The following is a 7,449-nucleotide window of genomic DNA, read 5'->3' on the forward strand; positions in this document are numbered from 1 at the left end:
TATTTTGTTAGCTAGATTTCACAAATACTTTGTAACACCCCAGGACGCCGAACAAGACTTGAGATACTGGATTTTTGACTTTCATGAGCTGTAAGCTCTAATCATCAAAATTTAAATAAAAAAGGTAAATAAATATACAGTTATTTTACAATCATAAAATGTATAACTTATGATTTTTTTTAATAAGATTGGATGTTTTTAAGGCTTTTTTTTATTAGAGGAGATTCTTTGAAGTGATGAATAAAGCAAAAGTAAATCAGAAGTGAATATTTTACAATTAGGTTTAAAGTTAAGGCATCTCGTGAATGTGGAATTTTCCCATCATACAAATAAAGTCCAGGCATCCTCTAGCTCCCTATTGTCAGAAACCACAGAATGAAAGAGAACCTTAACTGCTGAAATCTTACATAGACGAAAGAATACAAGAAGTAAAGATGCTGAAATATGAAGCCAGAATTGTTTAGTATAAGGACAGAAATAGAATAAATGTTAAAGAGATTCTTCCGCTTCTTGGCAAAAAGAACTGAGTGGAGAAAGATTTTGTATACATTTACTTCAATATTTGTTGCAGGGGTAATAATGATGAATCATTTTAAAATGAACTTCTTTTATTTTATTATTAAATAAAAATTAGTTTGGGACTGTCCATGCTTTCTGAAAATGAACATTTGGATAAAGTGCCAACCACTTTCCATAAGCTTTAAAAGATGAAGCATTATTAGCAGTAACAAAGTTTCTCAAAAATTTGTTTGTACACTTATTATCCATAATATTAACCCCTTGAATAAATAATCGAGGGATAATTAAATTAAAATGACAATATATTTTAAGAGACTTCATTAAAAATAACAACTTAGCAGGAATGGGATTTGTAAGAATAGTATAGTCCCGTTTTGAAGCATTTATCCCATATTTATTAATAAAATCAACATAAGCATAAACATCTCCACTGTTGCTTATTAAATCTGAGATAAACACAATGCCCTTGGAGAACCAATCAGGGAAGAAAACTGATTTATGAGCTGATAAAACATATGGATTATTCCAAATAATATGAGGGGGGAAATTATGCTTAAAGAAGAGCTTCCATGAGTCTAAAGCTTGCTTATGGAAGAAAGCAAAAACTGTAAATGTCCACATCTCTTGAAAATCATATTAGGAATCCAGAACCAAACTGAATTCTCCTTCAAAAATATTTTTAGCCAGTTTATTTGAAAAGTTTGGTTGAAACTTGATCGGTTATGAAATCAAATTATGGGATCACGTAGGCTTAAAAAGATAAAATAATAATGAAACAAATAAAAATGTCATCAAAACTTTATTATGCTTATTTGTTCTATAAGTTGCACATTCAAAACATTATCTACAAATTAAAATGTTTTAAAAAGCAAAACAACAGAAAGCAGAAACAATGTTTCTTAATTTAATGAATTTATTAACATCATTTTAATGTTTTAAAGTTTTTCTTTACTCACTACTGTCTTTTACTGTTTTTTGTAGCTATCAAGCAATGCTTATCTGAGAAGTTTTCTATCTACTCCCAACGCAGCTGCCATTAAACGTTTTAAGACTGTTCAAATGAAGCTCATAAGAAAGAGAACTAGCCAGAAACAGTTCATCTGACATTTTTAAAGATAAAACACACACACACACACACACACACACACACAAACATGTAACAGTACAAATCTGTATCTTCACTGCTGAATGTATAAGATTACCCGTTCATCACTGTGCTGTAGATGGTTGAATCATCCTGGTGCTCTGTGTTTGCAGACCTATAGAAATAAAGATGATCATAACAGTGAAATACTCACAAACTCATATTATGTCAAGATAGACAAATATGATTTCAAATATCATGAATTGTGCTGCATCATCTCCATAACTACTGGTCAGATTAAATAAAGCAATTACAGTATGTATGTAGAAATTTTGACCACAGTTATATGTGTATTGAAATCTCACATTTGAAGCATTTCTTTGGGTTTAATGTTGACAGATGAATATTCTACTTCAATTTAATGAATTTATTAACATCATTTTAACGTTTTAAAGTTTTTCTTTACTCACTACTGTCTTTTACTGTTTTTTGTAGCTATCAAGCAATGCTTATCTGAGAAGTTTTCTATCTACTCCCAACGCAGCTGCCATTAAACGTTTTAAGACTGTTCAAATGAAGCTCATAAGAAAGAGAACTAGCCAGAGACAGTTCATCTGACATTTTTAAAGATAAAACACACACACACACACACACACACACACACAAACATGTAGAGCTAGAAATGAATTAGAGGGAAACTGGACAACAAACAAAATGCACAAAATACATAAGAAAATATTTTCTTACCAGGCAGGAGAAGCAGAATAATTTGCAGCATTTCAATTCACTGTTTCAGTTATTTCGCTTAAAGAAGATGGTTTGTGTGGAGCGTGAGACAAAACACAAGAAGAGAAAATGAAGGAATTGCTCAGACAAATGCTGATTTCCATTTCCTTCTTAAAATACTTGTGCGGTCTTCGGTCACTTTTGACCGAAGAATTTTACATTTTGAATATTTAAAAATCGTAGCTTCATCAGAATGGTACGAAACTTGGTGACTTTTATGGCACTTGGTATGTGAACACACAAAAAACATTGAGGCCATGATTCAAAAAAAGCTAAGTGCTCGTAAAAAAAAATAGTCACACTCACGGTCTTCAGTCAAAAATGACCGACCATAGGAAATGAATGGGAAATACAGAACATTTTTGTGTGTACAATCTACAAATCCCCCATGATGCAGAAAAAAATTGCACAGCAATGAAGGGGTGAAACTCTAAAACATCTAGAGTGCAAAATCAACACACCCACTCACACACGCGCGGACACACACACACACACACACACCCCTATGAACTGGTGTGCCTGTAACACAGCAACTATGTAAAATAAAATCAATAATTCAACTACAATTTTGTAAAAAAAAAAAGTGGACAGCAAGGAAGGGGTTAAACTCTAAAACATCAAGAGTGCAAAACAGACACATCCACTCACACACACACTCACTTGCACACACACAATTATACACACTCAAATTAATTGGTATGGCTATAACCATATAGCCAAAATGAGTCAGAAAACTGAAATAAGAGGTTAAAATCAGATCAGGCCCAGAAGGATTAAGCTCTGATAAAGCATTCTGGTTTATTTTTGTTACATTTTTATAGAATTTGAATGTTTTGTATAACAAAATGCTTTCTGTATTCAGGTTTGACTGTAGAAATAATAAATTCAAAAACTGACGCTTCAAATCAACATTTAAAACAAAAAAATATAAACCTTGACAAAAAGTAGTCTTTGAGAATGCCTTAATATACATTTAAATCCACAACCTAATAAAAGTAAACAATTATGTATAAAAACAACTAGGGAATTCAAAAGCCTCTCTATAGATTCCTATCCTTGTAATACCCAAACATAGGAAGAAGAAAAAATAAAAAAAATAAAAAGGGCTACATTTTTTTTTTACCTCTCAGATATTGTTTTAGGAGGCCTCTGATGTAGAAATTAAAGATTTTTCAATTTTTTTTACATTTTAGTAAGTTTTTAGGGAAATGTTGTAATATTGCAACATTGGCCCTAGTTAGGAGCAGAATTTCTGCATTTACTCACTTTGTCTGAACAGATATACAGAGCATTTAAGCATTCATTTGCAGGGTTGATTGCTTACTTATCCCCATAACAGTATATATATCATGAGTAATAATCACATTTTATTATGAATAAGCATTTATTAATAAAAATATTGAAAAAAAAAAATAAATGTATAAAACTTTTTCTTCTATCACTTTCAATGTGGTTTGAATGAAGTCTGTGTTTACTTGCAGTGATGGTCCCCAAAACAGTTCTTTTCATCTGAGAAGCACAGGCGAACATTGCACTTGCTACACAGTGTGTTTGTGTATCCATTATTGCAGTGTTTGCAGCGTCCTCTCTTCGTCTTTACTGGGAAATGTGCAATCATGTCTTTGCGTGCATCCAGTGGGGGGTGGTCAGATGACCTCTTGGCTGGGGGACTCACATCTGTTGAGGATGGTCTCTTCTGAGGATCCAAAGGGCTCCCTGATGTCACATTCTGTGTGAATGTGTTCGTCTTCCCTGAAGATGGTCGCCCACTCTTGGGTGTTGTGTGTGTTCACCAGGATGAGAGAGGTTGCAAGTTGTGCCTGAAACTGTCTCCTGTTCAGTATCTCTTTCTTGGTCATCTTCAGAGCTTTACAGTCCCGCTTGTAGAGGAGCCAGGCGTTAGTCACAGCAAGGATGATGGTGTGCCAGAAGATGTAAATGTACCAGAGGTATGATTTCATGGGGAACTTGTACTTGGCAGCAAATGAGTCCAACAATTCAGATTTGGCTTGTCGTATTCCATCTACACTCCCTTGGTACACATCAAAGTCACACAGCATGCCAGAGATTCCAGTTCTCACCCACAGTTTGAACCCCCATGGGTGTGGCTTGCCACGCATATACTGCTTGATGTTAACCGAATCTCTCCTTGAAAGGAATTATCATTTCATCCACAGAGTTGTGTTCTTCAGGTACCACCTGCAGGCATCGCTCCCTGAATGAATTCAGCCATGGTCTGAGTTTCCAGAGTTTGTCCTTCTTTTCCATCTCTGACACAGTTAAGTTGTTTGTAAAGTGTAATGAAGTCAACAGAGATTGGAATCGGTTGCGGGACATCACATCAGAAACAGGGGTGTACCATGTGTCTGTCTCCCAATACATACGGACTCCAGACATTTGCATTAGGCCCATCTTCAGGTACATGCCAAGCATCTTCTCAATTTCCTTATTATTGGTGTTTACAGAGGTTCCATTTTTTTTCAAGCTGTACTCATTTGTGTTTCTTGTCAGAGCCTCAATCATGCCTTCTGTCACAAACTTTTGGAAGTACTCCAGTGGGTGAGGAGGGAGGTGGCATCATTGGTGATTTCTGAACCAGAAATATCAGTATTGGGACTGATAAACTCCTTTTTCAGCCAGCGAACTCTAAAGTATAACAATACAATTTATTTTGGCTACATGCAGTTTGGCAACTTTGTGTTGTAAGCCTTAACCACTGGCCTCATCAACTTTTACAAAACTCCCCTGGTAGCTACACAAAATGTACTTTTTTATTTATTTTTTTTACTTTCTAAAGGTTTATTTTTCTTTTTTTTTCCTTTCATTTAGACTGACTGTATAGAGTAGCTGAGAGAGTTATAATATATTGGTGTGTGCATGTACAAACTAATCAAAATATCCTACCTTCTTATAAGCATCACAGCTGCAGAGATGAAAACAAGTGAGAATAAAGACACCACAATAATTAGAACTGTTGGGGACACCTATTGAGGACAAACATTTTTTTTTTTACATAAGTATGTGAAATAAATCTTGCATTTTCCAAATATGAATATGATTGTTTAGATATGAAAATATTCAAATATTTATCAGTTCAACCAACCTTCAATGTAAATGGTAAATTCTTCAGACACAGTTGTTTTAAAGTTTCTCAAAGAACAAGAGTAATTCCCAGAGTCTTTAGCAGTTATTCTGCTGAAAGTGAGGACGGGCTCTGACTGTTGAATTGGATCACCATTCTGAAACCACTGAACCTCAGCTAAATTACCAGAACAGTTGAGTGTGCATGTCAAAATCAACAAGTCTCCAGGTATTGTGCTTCCATTTTCTCTTGACCTGCACATGGATACTCTTAAATCTATCAAAAAAAATCCATAATAAAACTGAGAGATTCCTTTTAGTAAAAACAAACAAATAAACAACAACAACAAAAGTATCAAGGAGTAAGTTTTCAGAGTAAACAATTATATTTACCGTGTACTGAAATATTCACTCCAGAATAACCTGTCCAATGCCCATCTTCCTTATTGGTTATAAATCTGAATCTATACTCTCCAGAATGTGCTTGATTAATATTACTGATCAAAAGTGAACAATCTGAGGTTTTGTCTCCAATGTATTGAAATGATTGACTATTGTTTGCTTCACTATCATAAACATATGGCTGATAATGACATTTGCCATAGTTTGATCTCATTGAACACCATAGCACTTGCTTTATGTTATTTTCAGGTGGATACGTAAATGTGCAGTTAATAGTGACATTGGATCCCCTCGCAGCACAGATCGAAGGAGGATAACGCACACTCCACTGATCACTGACAACAGCTGAGGAGCACAGAATGCTTTAATTATAATATTTGTTACTGTAGATAGTTGAAATGGATAATTAAAATATCTTTTGACACAATATCCGTTTTAGATATTATCTAGAACATCTATTGTGACAGTTTTTAAGAACTTATTTACATTATACAATGGGATCCAAAAGTCTGAGCTCACATAAAAAAAGCATTAAATGCATTATTTTTTTAAAAAAAAGTACAACAAAGAAAAGTTATGGCATAAATTGATGAGGTATGATATTCAAGATTCTGTCATATTTATGTCACTAATAAAATAAGCAGATGCATACTCCATATACACCAGGTATTTATAAAATCTTTTCAATCTTTTCTTTTCAACTTTTCATTAGAAAACAAAAAGAACACAAAATAGCAACAGTTTAGTGGCCTCAGAATTTGGTCTCCATTGTATATTTTCAGTTGATTAAAATTAGCTAGAAATGAATTAGAGGGAAACTGGACAACAAACAAAATGCACAAAATACATAAGAAAATATTTTCTTACCAGGCAGGAGAAGCAGAATAATTTGTAGCATTTCAATTCACTGTTTCAGTTATTTCGCTTAAAGAAGATGGTTTGTGTGGAGCGTGAGACAAAACACAAGAAGAGAAAATGAAGGAATTGCTCAGACAAATGCTGATTTCCATTTCCTTCTTAAAATACTTGTGCGGTCTTCGGTCACTTTTGACCGAAGAATTTTACATTTTGAATATTTAAAAATCGTAGCTTCATCAGAATGGTACGAAACTTGGTGACTTTTATGGCACTTGGTATGTGAACACACAAAAAACATTGAGGCCATGATTCAAAAAAAGCTAAGTGCTCGTAAAAAAAAATAGTCACACTCACGGTCTTCAGTCAAAAATGACCGACCATAGGAAATGAATGGGAAATACAGAACATTTTTGTGTGTACAATCTACAAATCCCCCATGATGCAGAAAAAAATTGCACAGCAATGAAGGGGTGAAACTCTAAAACATCTAGAGTGCAAAATCAACACACCCACTCACACACGCGCGGACACACACACACACACACACACCCCTATGAACTGGTGTGCCTGTAACACAGCAACTATGTAAAATAAAATCAATAATTCAACTACAATTTTGTAAAAAAAAAAGTGGACAGCAAGGAAGGGGTTAAACTCTAAAACATCAAGAGTGCAAAACAGACACATCCACTCACACACACACTCACTTGCACACACAC

General features: G+C 34.3%; 1 pseudogene; it reads right to left on the reverse strand.

The window, feature by feature from the left end:
- Window positions 1-4,035: 4,035 nt before the first annotated feature.
- Window positions 4,036-6,770, reverse strand: LOC107600530 (uncharacterized; annotated as a pseudogene).
- Between the last annotated feature and the right edge of the window lie 679 nt (window positions 6,771-7,449).

Source organism: Sinocyclocheilus grahami, unplaced genomic scaffold (assembly GCF_001515645.1).
Source record: "Sinocyclocheilus grahami isolate Dianchi unplaced genomic scaffold, SAMN03320097.WGS_v1.1 scaffold285.1, whole genome shotgun sequence".
Taxonomy (NCBI): domain Eukaryota; kingdom Metazoa; phylum Chordata; class Actinopteri; order Cypriniformes; family Cyprinidae; genus Sinocyclocheilus; species Sinocyclocheilus grahami.